The sequence below is a fragment of the Procambarus clarkii genome, unplaced genomic scaffold (assembly GCF_040958095.1).
Source record: "Procambarus clarkii isolate CNS0578487 unplaced genomic scaffold, FALCON_Pclarkii_2.0 HiC_scaffold_181, whole genome shotgun sequence".
NCBI classification, from domain to species: Eukaryota; Metazoa; Arthropoda; class Malacostraca; order Decapoda; family Cambaridae; genus Procambarus; species Procambarus clarkii.
Genome location: NW_027189214.1, coordinates 126,407 through 144,433, shown reverse-complemented (window position 1 = coordinate 144,433; position 18,027 = coordinate 126,407).

Below are 18,027 nucleotides of genomic sequence, written 5' to 3'. Positions count from 1 at the left end.
AATTTTATATATTATTCCTAATGTTAACTTAGCCAAAATATTTAAGATTATCCCATCCTATGAGGATAAAGAGGTTTTGAACCTCTCTAACAACCTTAAAGCAAATTTTTCAATCGACATATATAAGTGTATTTTTACAAAATTTTATAGGAAATTATTCACACCTGACATTATAAGCCAACTGGTTCATCACATTGGCTACTAGAGCTAGCTGGTGTCTTAAATAATCACTAAATGTTAATATCATCATTTGAAATTTTAGTTTAAGTTGATGTTTCACATTAATTTAGTTGAAGTTATACTCCTTGGAATAGTACTGAATAATCATGTCTTTTTTAATAAATATTAAAAAAATGAGTGAATTCCTCGAAAATACTGAAGAAATTGATTTTTATTTACAAATAGATCCGTTATATATTGATAAGACGGAATTTCATATTTTAAAAGTTTGGGATATTATAAATAAACATAAAAATTCAAATGTAACATATAACAATATTCTAAATTTATTCTATAATAATGAATGTGAAATATTTTCCAATGAAATATATTTGAAATTAGTTAATGGTTTTTATATTCCCAAATTTGATATAATACTTAATGTTATTTGAAATTAAAATTAAATTTAATGTTTATAAAAAATTTATATAAATTTATCATATTTGTTATTAATTAATCCCAATATACATGAATATTTCTCTTATCTTTTTGAATAGCTTCTACTAATAATAATATTACATCTTTCATAAGAAACGAAGAGCTAACTTTTATATCATTTTGCTTAATAATTATTTCGAAAGGTGACCTAAAAATAGTGAGTGTTTTTTTATTCTCACTTTGGTACCAACACTTATTACAATTTCCTCTCTTTACCACAACATTTTGGAGATTAGGTAAATATAATACCCAAGAATTTAACAGCTCTTCAAATTGTTTTACTTCTGATGGTACAGCTATAATTAAGTTCTCTGATTCTTCAATATACTTTATAATATCTGTAAACTTTTGTCTTACTCTCTTTTGGTAATAAGGCTCGTCAGCCATTATGTCAAGTTTCAATAATAAATAATAATAGGAGGATTCAGCTTCCAGTCCCTCTTAAAAGACTTATCTATGTACAAAGGATCAGCAATATAAAGAAAATTATAGAATATTAAAAAAAAATATAAAAATTGGTAACAAGAATTTGAAGAAAATACTGTTGTAGTTGGCCTGGCAGAATTCAGTGTCGTGCGCCGATCATATTTGCACGATAACTTACTTTGTCTTAAAAAAATATTTTACTTCTGACATATATAGGTTCTCTGATTCTACAATATCCTTTATATTATCTTGTAAGCTTTTCTCTCTCTCTCTATTGAGATATACATTGTTTAGTGATAAGGATCATGTACCAATATGGCGAGTGTTTCATTCATATATCGATGTATTGAGACTTCAATAGAATTTACTAGTATCAATGAAATTAAACAGGGACACTTATCCACTAGAAATAATATTTTTGAAATAATTAATAATAATAATAATAATAATAATAATAATAATAATAATTTAGGAGGAGGAGGAGGAAATGTAATTAGTCGTCCTAGGTTGGTTTTAAAACGATCGCTGCATCAACCAAAAATTAAACAATTTAAAAAAAAAAACTCAGAGATAATTACACAAAAATGTGCTGAATTATTATGTAAGGAGCCATATAATGAACTCTTAGCAATGAACCAAAAATGGCAATGTAATATTTTTTGTCCTTTTCATGAAGTTCGTGGTAAATCTCGTACACCTTCAGGTAGACTTTATATTCATCGTCATCGTTTTCACTGTTATTCCACAAATTGTAATAAAAGAGTTTCAACTGAGAAACTCCTAAATTTTCTCTTAAATAAAAACCAAAAATGATTTCTTCGACATACCAGTATTTTCTTCAAATTCCGGTTATCATTTTCGTACTTTTCTTTGTATTTTTTAATTTTCTTTATATTACTGATCGTTTTTACATTCATAGTTTTTTACGTCAAAGTATTAAAGAGGGAATTGAAGCTGAAGAAATTGCATTTGAAGAAAGACACGAATTTATTGATCTACAAGGTTGGCTAAATTATAATGAATATGATAACAATAATGACATTAAAATCAATAAATGTAAGGGAATGATTTTAAAAGTAGATAGTTCTCAGTCACATGACAATCAAATTTGTCAAAAACTTGGGGGCCGTAAATGTGGACGTTATTTAGAAAAGGTCGTAATACCTATATCATCTACTAGCAATATAAAATATTATTATGGAGGTGGAATCCTCAAACCAGGATGCACATACTGTCTTTGGAAACAACCGGAAGAAAAATTCTGTGACCCAGTATGGGGTTTTCTACAGTATTCATTTGAAGAAGATCGATGGAAGTGTAAATCCTACCTACCAGGTCTTTATAACGCAACTACAAATAGATTAACTGCATGTGAACCAGGAGGAACTTTGGTTAAAATTACCAATGGGCAGGATGAAGTAGTGGACCTTACTCAAATGACCCCCCAAGACTTTTTTATACCATTAAAAGAACAAGAAAAATATATATGTCGATGTTCCCCTGGATATATTTCTAATCCAGATATCTCACGTTCAGCCTGTTTCCGCGATCCTTGTCTGGTACATTTACCATCTGGTGTAATTACAGCTCCAGGTTATTCTAATGGTCTATGTAACTGCGGTCCTATGTATACTAACTTACATGACAATAAACATTTTCCGTGTACAGCGTGTCCGGATCCCCATTTTGATGAGGAAAAACAAGAATTATCTATTTGGATGAAGTGTAAGATTGATAAAAATAATATTGAAATACATAAAGGAACATATCCATGTTCAAATTTTGAAGATATTGAACGTGGATGTGCAAAGGTAATTTTAAAGGCAAAATTTGTATCCAAGACTGATTTGATTGATTACGAAAATACCGAAAAAAATTTTAATCGATTTATGAATTCACTCAATATTAAAAACAAAACTAAATAATGTTTGCATGTAACTCTGATGGTAGTATAGAAATCCCATTATCTTATTTAAAAAAATTACACTTTTATCCTCCTGCTTTACCTTTAGGAACAATTGTTCTAACCAACTATCATCATCATAATATTAATAATGTTGATAAGAATGATGATGATGTTTCCTTTGAAAATAATAGTGTAGAAGACTTACAATTATTTGTACAATACTTACTCATAAAATTGAAAAGGAAATTTATTATGAAATTGGATTCCCATTCAGTCTGTGATTACTCTCCTAATATAAATAATGTTGCACAGTTCTTAGAAAATGGGAGTGGGAGTGGTAAAATTAACATTTTATTTATTAATATTCCAATTTTCTTTTTCCCTGATATTAAAAAAAATGAGCCATTACATAAACGGATATTATGAGTTGTATCCAACACTCATAAAATTACTCAGCTAGTGGAAGAATATATGTCTTCAAAATACAAATCCTCACAGAAAAAATAATGTTATATGATAACGTTACAACTTGTTTTGAAAATTATGGCATTAAATGTCTGTAATACAAATTTTCGAATGGATTATTTTGAACAAATGACTAAACAAAAATTCAAATTTTCCTTTTTTACAGTAGGAAATGTAACCACTTTTCTTGAAAGAATATATGGGAGAGACAATTTAAAACATCCGATATGGTCTTTGTCAGTACACACAACAACACCGGAAGAGTCCGTTATGGTTTTGAGAATCTTAAACGTGAAATTTTGTAATGGATGTAAGAAAGAAATAATAGGAGATAGTATACCTTCGTCTTACCATACTGGATCGCTAAAAATTGTTTCAAACAATCCTCCTTCAGTTCAATATTTTGATAATACAGGACGTGAGTTGTTTCAGAGTATAAGCAAAAGTAATAATTTTGTAGCAACGGCTGCCTACTATCTCTATTGTGCATTAAGTGATGATGAGTATCCCTTATGTAATTTATATGGGAAATGTTTTTGTAATGAAAATTACCGATGGATCTATATTTTATCTGTTCTGAAAAAAAGCTTCAAACCTAAGGAGATGTCACAATCAAAAATTGAAGATGCAGTTCATTTTATATATGGAGATAAACCATACTTTTTAAACATAACAAATAAGGAAAATAATCAATATCATATTGTTATATCAAATTTAAAATTTCGATGTTTCAAAGAACGAGGTTCAATGAATATTCTTTATGATCAGGAAAAATGTTGTATTCAAGTACAATTTTTAGATGTTTATGGAAACATTTTACCAACTTCTTGGTTTAAATTATTCGATGAATATTATTATATCCAAATTGGTATTCGCAAAGTTATTACTCCCATAATGTTATTAGCATTTGTAAGTCATTATTATTATTTTGTATTTAGGGATTTTGAAGTTGGCATGTATTGTTCGTTCTTCAAATGGATTAATGATGAAAATAGTGATAATATAGATTATAATTATGATACAGAGGCAAGTAACGACTACAAAGAATATGGAAGTAGTGATTATGAAAGTAGTGATGAAATATTTGTTTAATGAAAAGAATATATATATATTTTTTTTCAGTTTTTTTTAATTTTATTTAAAATAAATGTTTATAAAATAAATAAATAATATATAAAATGACTTTGAGTGACTTTTTGTCTGTTTTATTTTTATATAAAATATCGAATTTAACTATAAAGGGGAAAATATTATTTCTGTTTTCTTAAATTTTATCTCAAATTATAAAGTAACTATGAATATTTTAATCAAAATGTATATTTTGTTTTTTTTATTTTAAATATAAATAAAAAATTATACAAAAAATTAATAATATTATATATTTAATATCTGTGATAAATAAAATTATGTTTATAAAATTAACAAAACTTAAACATCAAAAATTTTATATTATATAGAAATGTTTATAAGTTTTATTTTGCAATAAAATTTGGAAAAATATATAAATCCATAAAGAATTAAGATTCTCTTCATTTTTTTGCCTTAATTAAAAAATAACCAATACAAAATTTGGAGTTATAAATAAAATTTGATGTCTTATTTGGCAAACTATTCAAGATCTGATTTGCCTAATAAGCCAATGAATGGTCCACCACCGGCTGATGGTCCACCACAGGGTCCCCACTGACCACGGGCTGGTGGTCAACCCCATTTTTTTCCACAAAATATTTTTTATGGATGAGATACCATATCTAATAAAAAAAAAGAATGATGTGCTGTTACACTGCCCCTAGATATCATTCGGTTCCCAAGAGTTCGACTTAATCAAACCAGAAATGCTGCTCTTCAAATCAAGGGTCTTAAAATGTTGAATGCCGTTCCCAATCATATCAAAGACTGTACCTCTCCCAACTAGTTTAAGAAAAAAATGTAAAGTGAGTATAATAAGAGTTTTGGTGAACTTTTGGGATTCCTGTGTCTGTGGGTGTGTGTGTGTGTGTGTGTGTGTGTCTTTGTGTCTTTGTGTGTGTGTGTGTGTGTCTTTGTGTGTGTGTGTGTGTGTCTTTGTGTGTGTGTGTGTCGTTGTGTGTGTGTGTGTGTGTGTCGTTGTGTGTGTGTGTGTCTTTGTGTCTTTGTGTGTGTGTGTGATTTTGTGTCTTTGTGTGTGTGTGTCTTTGTGTCTTTGTGTGTGTAAGTGTTTGTGTCTTTGTGTGTGTGTCTTTGTGTGTGTGTCTTTGTGTGTGTGTGTGTGTCTTTGTGTCTTTGTGTCTTTGTGTGTGTGTGTGTGTCTTTGTGTCTTTGTGTGTGTGTGTGTCTTTGTGTCTTTGTGTGTGTGTGTGTCTTTGTGTCTTTGTGTGTGTAAGTGTTTGTGTCTTTGTGTCTTTGTGTGTGTAAGTGTTTGTGTCTTTGTGTGTGTGTGTGTGTCTTTGTGTGTCTTTGTGTGTGTAAGTGTGTGTGTCTTTGTGTGTGTGTGTCTTTGTGTGTGTGTCTTTGTGTGTGTGTGTGTGTCTTTGTGTCTTTGTGTGTGTGTGTGTGTCTTTGTGTCTTTGTGTGTGTGTGTGTCTTTGTGTCTTTGTGTGTGTAAGTGTTTGTGTCTTTGTGTGTGTGTCTTTGTGTGTGTGTGTGTGTGTGTGTGTCTTTGTGTGTGTCTTTGTGTGTGTGTGTCTTTGTGTGTGTGTGTGTGTGTCTTTGTGTGTGTGTGTGTGTGTGTGTGTGTGTGTCGTTGTGTGTGTGTGTGTCTTTGTGTGTGTAAGTGTGTGTGTCTTGGTGTCTTTGTGTGTGTGTGTGTGTGTGTCTTTGTGTCTTTGTGTGTGTGTGTGTGTGTCTTTATGTCTTTGTGTGTGTGTGTGTGTGTGTGTGTCTTTATGTGTGTCTTTGTGTATGTGTGTGTGTGTAAGTGTGTGTGTCTTTATGTGTGTGTTTTGGGTGTGTGTTTTTTGTGCTTGAGTGTGAGTTTGTGTGTGTATATGTTTTTGTATAAAAAAAGATGAATAAAAAGGATAAACTTTCAATTAACATACAAATCGAACATATAAATAATGAGAAGTTTAACATTAAAAAAAACCCTGGATTATATTATTTTCCCCTGAGATTTAATCTAACAAGACAATTATTTATAGCTGATAAATTATATTATAATAATAATATCGATGATTCTCATATTACTTTTACTTATCCAAACAATCTTAGCAGAAGTCAATTAATATATCATAAAATTTATGACATGTCAGGACTAACTGCTGATAATAAATTTGTCTGGTATGAAAGATTTTTCACGCAAATTCATAATCAAAATATTGTATATGAAGACGATGATCAGGATTTTTCACTTTCAGTTTATTCTAGAACTCATTCCCCTTTTAAATTAGAAAAAAACAAAATGATACTTTTTATCAACGAGGTTGTGTATTTAATGTTGTTTCTTTTAGATGGGGTAAGAGATATTACCCAAAGTTTAAAACAAAGTTCATTAAGGGAGTATATTATTAATAATTGTATAAATTATCAAAAAGCATTAAAAGCAAATAAAAAAACTCTTAAAACTATTGATATGTACATTTGTATTGATGATGTAATTAAATATGATGAGCTTATCATTGATCATCTTATTAGACATTTTGAAAAAGATAAAAATTGGTCAGAAAGAAAACATATATCATTATCCACTGCATGGCATATGCATTGTGAGTTATTGCAAAAATTTACTATGATTAAAGAAAATAAAAAGATTATATCAATACCATGACTTGCAAAATTTAATTTACAACTTTTACCCGATTATCAAATAACTAAAGTGATAGCTTATCTTCCACAACAAACAATGCATAAAAAAATATGGCATAATCAGTACAAAAGTTATTATATTTATAACAATGGTATTATTATTAAAAAGAGGAAGGCGTTGGATGAGATGGAGGAGGGAGGTTTGGAGGATGTGGAGGATGAAGCGGATCAGGCGTTGGAAGATCAAGTGGATCAAGAGATGGAGGAGGTAGTGGAAGAGATTGATGATGATGGAGAGGAAGAGGAGGAATATATTTGTTCAACATACCATGGTGCACGGCTTCGGGCTGAGAGAATATGATGGAGTCTGGTGGGATGATCGGTGATCATGAGTCTACCACAAAGACACACACACACACACACACACACACACACACACACACACACACACACACACACACACACACACACACACACACACACACACACACACACACACACACACACACACACACACACACACACACACACACACACACACACACACACAAAGACACACACACACACACAAAGACACACACACACACACACACACAAACACACATTCTGACACACACACACACACACACACACACATTCTGACACACACACACACACAAAGACACACACACACACAAAGATACACACACACACACACACACAAAGACACACAAAGACACACACACACACACACACACACACAAAGACACAAACACTTACACACACAAAGACACAAAGACACACACACACACAAAGACACAAAGACACACACACATTCTGACACACAAAACGCATTCTCACACAGGAATCACACACACACACACACACACATAAACACACACATTCTGACACACAAAACGCATTCTCACACAGGAATCACACACACACACACACACAAAGACATAAAGACACACACAAAGACACACACAAAGACACACACACACACACAAAGACACACACACACACAAAGACACAAAGACGCACACACACAAAGAGACACACACACTTACACACACACACAAAGACACACACACTTACACACACAAAGACACACACACACACACACTTAAACACACTTACACACACACACACAACGACACACACACACACACACACACACAAAGACACAAAGACACACTTACACACACACACACTTACACACACAAAGATACACACAAAGACACACACACACAAAGACACACACACACACACACACACACAAAGACACACACACACACACAAAGACACACACAACGACACACACACACACACACACACACATTCTGACACACAAAACGCATTCTCACACAGGAATCACACACACACACACACACACACACACACACACACACACACACACACACACACACACACACACACACACATATTCTGACACATAAAACGTATTCTCACACAGGAATCATACACACACACACACACATATTCTGACACATAAAACGTATTCTCACACAGGAATCACACACACATTCTCACAAACACACACCAAAACACATATACACACACACACACACACACACACAAAGACAGACAGACACACACACACAAAGACACACACACACACACTAGTGAAAATCCTCTCGTTGGCTCCGCCCACTTCACCCGTGATTGGTGCTCCATCAAGCCAATCACAGCAGACCGGCCGCACAGTTACCACGACTCACATACCAAACACTTAATTGTTTTAAAACAGTAAAATTAACTCTTTTTTAATACTTATTTAAAAAAGAAAGAATAGCTCATGACAGAATTGATGATAAAAGAAATTGACCATGGTCTTCAGCATTTTATTCACATCACCCAAAGTTTGGTTGATGAAAATAAATCTTTTTTAAATACAAATAAGTATCTGACAGATTTGACAGAAAACATTAAATTGTCAAATCTTCATCACCCAGCCAAATCTTTTATTAATTCTATCAATGAAAACCTAAATTTTAAATCCCAAAATGATTTTAATAAAATTATGAAAAATATTTTGCATGGTGATGTAGAATCCCCTATTCTAAATATTATAGAAAACAAAGCTCTTAAACAACATATGTTAAAAAAATACACATTTAAACTCTATGAAGAACACATTAACAATGTAAATAAACTTGCCCAAGATCTTGGGTTTGAAAACGAAACTCAATTTCTTGAATATTTGGAAAGTAATCCTTCACCAACTGATTCCAAATTAACTAAAATTTTTAACACTATGACCAAATGGGCTGGTAAACATAAAAGTTTGATATTGAAATCTGCGATATTATTAGGTGTAGGTGTTGCTTTTCTTGAATATTTGAACAAATACAATCGGAAGAACAGTGGTTGTTTTAGATACCATGTTGGAAAAGGACATTCCCTAAAAAAAGAAGTATATTTGACCAGATTTTGTAAATTCCCTATCAATCGGGTTGATTATATTAACTATGACATACTAAATGATAATACTCATCCATTGTTCAATAAAAAAGTCTGGAACTGTCAATTTGATATTCCAAATTCTGCAGAAACCCAAAACATATTAAATTTGGGCTGTAAGGGAATATGTTGTCCCCATAACTACAATTATCTTTCACAATTTGTCCAGGGTTATGAACCTATTTCTAATTTAGAAAATAAAGAAATATTTTATATATATAAATGTGAACAGGGAACAATTTTAAGAAATATTGCCGAAATTTTAGGAGATGGTATTGGTGAAGTGATTCAAGGCATTGGGCAATCTGATATATGGCAATTTATATTGAAATCAATTAAAAATATTGGCTGGGTTATACTTTTAATTTTATTATTAATAATAATGTTAGGCCCATTGATAATGGTGATCAAATAGCGACATATGAGTGCACTAATGGGTGGTGTGGTGTATGGTGCATTGCGGTAATAATATACAATATTTACTCACTGAGCTTATTTGCAAAGAAAATGTTTAACTACCATTGCAACATTCATTAACATATTTCATAAATAATTCTCGAGGTAACCCACCATATTCATATGCAATGTATATGAAGGATATACCCCAGGGGACCTCTGTTATATGTCCATCAATATTTCGTAAAATTTTCCATGATTTTAAATTTTCTTTTTCCTTTTCTAAAAAGGAAATTTTATATTGAACTTCAACACTGTAATGGGAATAAATTTCTGATGATTGTGGTAGCGGTGGTTGTGGTGGTGGTGGTGGTAATTGATAAAAATATTTTGAAGGAAAATCATAAACGTAACATGAAGGTAGAATTACATAAATTGAATGTGGCACTGAAGTCATATAATAAGGTACAATCATATATTGAGTTGTTTGTAATGGTATTTGTGGAATGGTTGGTTGATAATAATAATCATTTCGATGACACCCATATTCTTCACCACCACCACCACTATTCCAACTTTCAGCATCACCATTTACTCCAGCTTCCACCATGATTCCTCTCAGTATTCTGGTAAATGAATTCTCAAATTTCTTTATTATATTGATCAATATTAAAAAAATAAATAAATACTCTTAACATTTTCATAATGAAAACTGTTACTGTCTCTGATATTGCAATTGCAACTTACATAGTACATCGTATATCACAACGAAAAACAATGGAGATTCTTCAACAAAGAAATGGAAGTAAGTATTTTAAAAATATTATCATTAAGAATATACCATGGAAAAATATTCCTCCCAATTTCCCCAAAGCTTTCTTAGATGAAAATCCTAACGACTTTGAAGTTAAATTCACAACGCTAGGTTGTAACATGCTAAAATGTTATTATGATGTAAAAACTGCTTGTCAGCCCGGATCTGGATCAGCTATTTTAATAAACGAACGTGAATATGCCTGTAGTGAAGCATGTTATGCTGTTCATAATGAGGTCCTTGAATTTCTTCAAGAAAGATTTGGTAATGATTTAAAATCTATTCTAAACAATACAGAAACAGACAATCATTATTTCTCGAAACCTATTCCCGTTGAAACTTGGTCGATTAATGTCAAGGAATCTAACGAAAATTATTGTGGTGTACAGTTGTCTGCACTTAAAACATTGGCTCTAAGACCTTCAAGTCGATGGAGTCCTTCTAATGAAAACGATTTACAATCTTATCAAAAGAACCCCATTGCCTATGCCAAGAATACAAATACATATCAACTGAGAAAAGCTGTTGCTGGCTTAATCGATGCTCCACCATTGACATGGAATATTCAGCAACAGAATATAAACTTTAACTCAATCTATTGTAAATTCTTTCATAAATACTACGATAGCCAGTCAGATCAATGCCATAGTCATGTCCACCGCCAGATATTAGGTTTTATATTTGGCAATCAAGTTATCAACCAATTAACCGATGGTGAATTAGTGGACTTACTTAATCCAACATCAGGAATGAGTATGATTCTTATGGATAAATTGAACAAACAAAATTATATGGATGTTGACAGAGGTTATATTGAAACAGTTGTTCCACAGTCAATACTCGAAAAAGAACAATTTGTTGACGAAGCGGATATAGTAGTATCCTCCGAAAATGTATCATTTATTGAACAGTATACTACTACAACTACTAATTTCATAGATGTTATAATAACACGTTTAGAATCTGAGTTTTCTGATTTATTATCATTAATAAAAGATGAGGCTATTACTATAACCGAAATTGAAGTTACAACTCGAGTGCCTAAGATAATTTCAAGACTGTTAAAATATTTCTCCGAAAACATTCAACATGATGCTCTTCAAGAATTATTATCTGTAATTATGGTAGAAGCTTCATCTCAACAAATGATTATTCAACTTTTGGCGATGATCATTCGATCATCTATGGTTGAAATGAGCATTCAATTTTCAATACGGCTTTTATCCGTTTTATCTTCGTCTTTATCCCTTGTTTTATCTGTGGGATTAGTGTTGTTACCATTAGAATTATATTTATCAATAGGTAATATTGGTGGGTACAATAATGAAATAACTCATGCTGCATTAGAAAACCTTCGCCATAAAATAATTAATCAATTGTTAGAACAAGATATAAACTTTGGACAATATATTAAATTGGGGCCTCCACAGTCTATAACCACACCACAAATAACACCAGATATGATATATTTATCTGCCATAAATGAAATAATACGCATTTATCCCCAATGTATAAACATAATTGGTATGGATGGAACTACCACAAATTCTTTAGAAGAGAACAAGATGATTTTAAGCCTGCTTAGTCAGTTTGATGTAAACAGCCTTGGTCAAGCAATTACTCACAAGATTAATTCTAAAACCTATGATAGAGATGCTAAAGTGATAGATATGAGTAATTATATCATTAATGAAGCTAAATATAAACATTATCCCATTCAAACTGCAGATTTGGAATTACAAGAAGTAGAAAATTTAATTTCAAATTCTAAAAGGGATATATTAATTTTATGTTTAGCTTTGATATTTTTAATTGTCAGTCTGTTCCTCTTTCTCTTCAAGAAGCAACTTTATTCTTTTTATACACTAGGCATAAGTAATTGTTTTTATATATATTGGTCTCTTTCTACAGCTTGGTTAAATTAAAATCCATAATAAATATTATATGAGTGTGTGTGTGTGTGTGTGTGTGTGTCTGTGTATGTGTGTGCATCCGGTGGTATTCTGAGGCCCCCCAAATAACAACTTGGACCATTTTTATATAAAGACCTTCACACCAACAGAGAGATCAGACAAGACTCAATTCGTCTCGTTGATAGAGCCGGTGCCTGTCTGGGTGTACGTCTTTATGCTGAGTCCAGTCCCATTCCCTTTTTTAATTCTACTAACTCCAAAGGTTTTAATGAGTAAATGTCCTCCATTGTACAAGGTGAATACATGCTTGTCATATGTGGCAAAGACCTCGATCCCCTTCACATATTAAACATATGGAATGGTATCCGTATGGATAGTTCCCTTCCCAAAATTAGCATGTCATTGTTCACTCTGAACAAAATCGACCCAAATGAGTTTCCCTTAACTCAATCTACCCCAGACCTTTCCCCCCCCCAAAAAAAAACACCAACATCAAAAAGACATCAGATGATAATGATCTTAACCCACCCTTCAAGAAAAGAAAGAAAAATGCCATCAGAAGTAGGTTTGGAATGGTGAACCGAGACGATGAAGATTCATCTGAAGATTCATCTGAAGATTCATCTGAAGAATCATCTGAAGATTCATCTGAAGATTCCTCCTCGGAATCCTCTGACGAGGGGTCCCTCTCATTGATCAAGTAAGTAATGACATTTCACATAAATATTGGTGTTGGCGTTATGGTGTGTTAACTCAATGACTCCCTGAAGTCCATTGGGCCAAATATTATATACAGTATCGGATAACATAATACTCGCCGGAGCTTCGAGACCTGAGCTCTTCGTCGCTGGCCACTAGATTGTCCTCAATGAATAAAAAGGATGTGATAGCTCCTTACTCCCTCAGTCTACCTCGTAGTTCACGCCCAGTGACAACATGTGTTTAAATCCTTGAAGAAATCCATTCAGTATAGTGAGTGAAGTCGTATTCTCGTCGTTCCTTCTTAAGGGTTATAGTATTAATTTGTTTTTTTTTTTGTTTTTTTTTGTGTGTGTGTAATTTTTGTAATTTTTTTGATGAATAATTGTCTAAAATTGAATTTTATGGAATGCCTAGGGATGTAAAAATTACAATGTAAAATTTACCAGCAATGAATATTGTTTCTCAATGATCATAGTTTTTTTTTTATAGTTTGGATGTTTATAGACTAATTTAATAATGGTGTGATTGTAACAACCTAAAAAAATTTCAGGACCCCAGTACTAAGTGGCTCATCAATCATCTGAACATGGCACATGTTGGACCTGACACACAGTCCTCTTCCAACCCAGACAATAAAATCACACCACAAAGAAACTGTCACTCAGGCAGTTGTCTAGAGGCTGGGTTTGTGCCCCGGGGCAGTGACAATGGACAACAGCAACCATCTCAACATAACATTTCTCAGTCCCAACATACTCAAGGGCACATCAAAGATGTCGCTGGTGGATGCCATGAAGGCATGGACGATGGGGCAATGGGCGAGACGAAGGGACAAAAAGTGTGTGAATGTGGCACTGTGGGGGGGAGGCTCTCGTCTCCTGGCGATGCCCACATCAACACACTCTTGAGTGGTTAGATGAACAATCCCATCAACAACAACAAAAAATACAGCAACAACATCAAAAAAATAACATTTTGGGGAGTAGGGATGATGAAAGAGATGCAGATTCTGCCCAGACCACTAGTAATGGAAAGAAGGTTCGTTCTCCACGTTTCAGTGACTATTGTGAGGGTCAGTCAGCTCCATCCAACACTCAGGCTAATCCCAAGGTTGTAAGCATTGACTCGTCGTTTTACCAGTTCCTGAAGTTGGCACCCCCCCGGTTTAGCCTACTACCCTCCTCTTAACAATGATCATGCAATGACAGCAGATGGAAATGAGGTTGATGATGTACAACCGATCGATCTCTCCCTTAAATCTAAATCATCAGCATCGCCAAAACTAACCTCTGTACAGTCAGCTCCATCCAACACTCAGGCTAATCCCAAGGTTGTAAGCATTGACTCGTCGTTTCTTAACAATGATCATGCAATGAGAGCAGATGGAAATGATGTTGATGATGTACAACCGATCGATCTCTCCCTTAAATCTAAACCATCAGCATCGCCAAAACTAACCTCTGTACAGTCAGCTCCATCCAACACTCAGGCTAAGTCCCTGAAGTTGGCACCCCCCGGTTTAGCCTACTACTCTGCTCTTAACAATGGTCATGCAATGAGAGCAGATGGAAATGAGGTTGATGATGACGAACATAGATTCATATGTGATATTTGCCAAAAAGTATATAAGCGAAAAGAAGCCTTAACAGAACACCGTCGACTCCATACAGGGGAGAAGCCTTTTGAATGTGACAAGTGTTTCAAGAGGTTCTCTTACAGGGGTTCCCATTCTAGACATAAACAGAAACACTGTCCAGTTTTACACTGTTTTACTTTCTTCAAGTTCATCCAGGAGTTCTCGTCTAATAACACTTTTAAGGGACCTATTTGATAAGTCCCATCATAAGATTAATTTCATATATTCTATCTCGTTTAATTCTTTCCGCATGTTGAGAACTTTGTATAGGACGCTTCATTTTGTATTTTTTCCAGTCTATCAATACTTTTGCCATTCTGCAGGACCAAAGCTGGTACATGATAGTCTATCAGAGACCTTTATACGCTAAATACATCATTCTTACTATTCTAATATTAACACCATATTTCGGGCTGTACCCCACTACAGTTCTGAGAGCCTTGAGTCTGTCTGTACATTGTTGATGTAACTTATTGATTGCAGTTGAGGTACAAGGGACAGAGACTCCAAGGTATTTGAAAGAAGAGACATAGTCTATTGGTATGTCCCATCACTTAACCTATTTTCACTAATTGTAATATTTTTGGTATAAAAATTAGTACTTGCAAACTCAAAATATATGCAATAAGTCCTAAATCAGGCTTAATATATAAGATCAACGAAAAATGTTGTTTTTAATATAAATTATAAAAATCAATGTGTTTTCATAATAATAAATATCCCATTGGAAACTGGAAACAATTTCAATATTGAAGGGTTGGTTAGGTACTGTTACTAAAAGTATAATAGACTCAAAAGCTACACGAAAAACAACGTAGAAATAAATCACCATCGGAATCTTTCACGCAATCCCAAAAGGAATTAAATTTGGTTACAGATTCATTAATTAAAATGGGGGATTGGTAAACCCCACCGGAAGAAGATGGTTCCCTCCTCCCAATCTTGCAGTAACCATAAAATTTATTTCGTGTCATAATACAGTATGAAGGATCAGACTCTTATAATCAGTGAAAATTTTGATGAACTCCTGTCTCAAAGACACGAGTGTGTGTGTGTGTGGCTGTTGTGTTTAGCTAGTGTATGTAGCTAGCTGTTGGGTGTAGCTAGTGGGTGTAGCTAGTGTGTGTAGCTGTTGGGTGTGGCTTGTGTGTGTGTGTGTGTGTGGCTGTTGTGCTTAGCTAGTGTATGTAGCTAGCTGTTGGGTGTAGCTAGTGGGTGTAGCTAGTGTGTGTAGCTGTTGGGTGTGGCTTGTGTGTGTGTGTGTGTGTGTGGCTGTTGTGTTTAGCTAGTGTATGTAGCTAGCTGTTGGGTGTAGCTAGTGGGTGTAGCTAGTGTGTGTAGCTGTTGGGTGTGGCTTGTGTGTGTGTGTGTGTGGCTGTTGTGTTTAGTAGCTAGCTGTTGGGTGTAGCTAGTGGGTGTAGCTAGTGTGTGTAGCTGTTGGGTGTGGCTTGTGTGTGTGTGTGTGTGTGTGTGTGTGTGTGTTTGTGTGTGTGTGGCTGTTGTGTTTTGTAGCTAGCTGTTGGGTGTAGCTAGTGGGTGTAGCTAGTGTGTTTAGCTGTTGGGTGTGGCTTGTGTGTGTGTGTGTGTGGCTGTTGTGTTTTGTAGCTAGCTGTTGGGTGTAGCTAGTGGGTGTAGATAGTGTGTGTAGCTGTTGGGTGTGGCTTGTGTGTGTGTGTGTGTGTGTGTGTGTGTGTGTGTGGCTGTTGTGTTTAGCTAGTGTATGTAGCTAGCTGTTGGGTGTGGCTTGTGTGTGTGTGTGTGTGTGTGTGTGTGTGTGGTTGTTGTGTTTAACTAGTGTATGTAGCTAGCTGTTGGGTGTAGCTAGTGGGTGTAGCTAGTGTGTTTAGCTGTTGGGTGTAGCTAGTGTGTTTAGCTGTTGGGTGTGGCTGGTATGTGTGGCTGGTAGGTGCAGCTTGTGAGTGCAGCTTGTGAGTGCAGCTTGTGGGTGCAGCTTGTGGGTTTAGCTGGTGTGTGTAGCTTGTCATGCGACCAGTGGGACGAGGGTCACCAATGGTCGGTGGGGGTCAACGCCTTTGAAAGTGTTCTATGTTGCTTTTATTGGACAGAATAAACAAAATGTGAAAACTAATAAAATTTATAGAAAATCTAACAAAATTCAAAAGTATATAATAATTTGAAACATTACGAACAAAAAAAAAGTGAGGTACCACTTGAGGCACCCATTCTCAGTCTGTATCCTTCTGGGACCCAGTGCATTAAACTTCCACACCCACACTCACACCCACACCCACACCGACACCCACACCCACACCCACCACCTACACCCACACCCACCAACCAAACCCACACCCACACCCACCACCCACACCCACACCCACACCCACACCCACACCCACACCCACACCCACACCCACACCCACACCCACCACCCACACCCACATCACATACCACACCCACTACAGCCACACCAACATCCACACAAGCCAATCACACCCACACTACACCCACACCAATCTACCACAAGCCAATCACACCCACTACACCCACACCCACCCACGCCAAACCCTCAACCCACAACACCCACACCAACCATCCACACCAGCCAATCACACCCACACTACACCCACACCAATCTACCACAAGCCAATCACACCCACTAAAACCACACCAGCCAACCACACCCACACCCACACCAGCCAACCCCACCCATGCCAAACCCTCAACCCACAACACCCACACCAGCCATCCACACCAGTCAATCACACCCACACTACACCCACACCAACCCACCACACCCTCTACACCCACACCACCCACATCACATCCACACCAGCCAATCACACCCACCACACCCTCTACACCCACAACACGCCATCACACCCACCACACCCACTCTACCCACAAAACTCCACCACATTCACTACACCCACACACCCCTAAGACGATCACAGTTTCACTACCACCC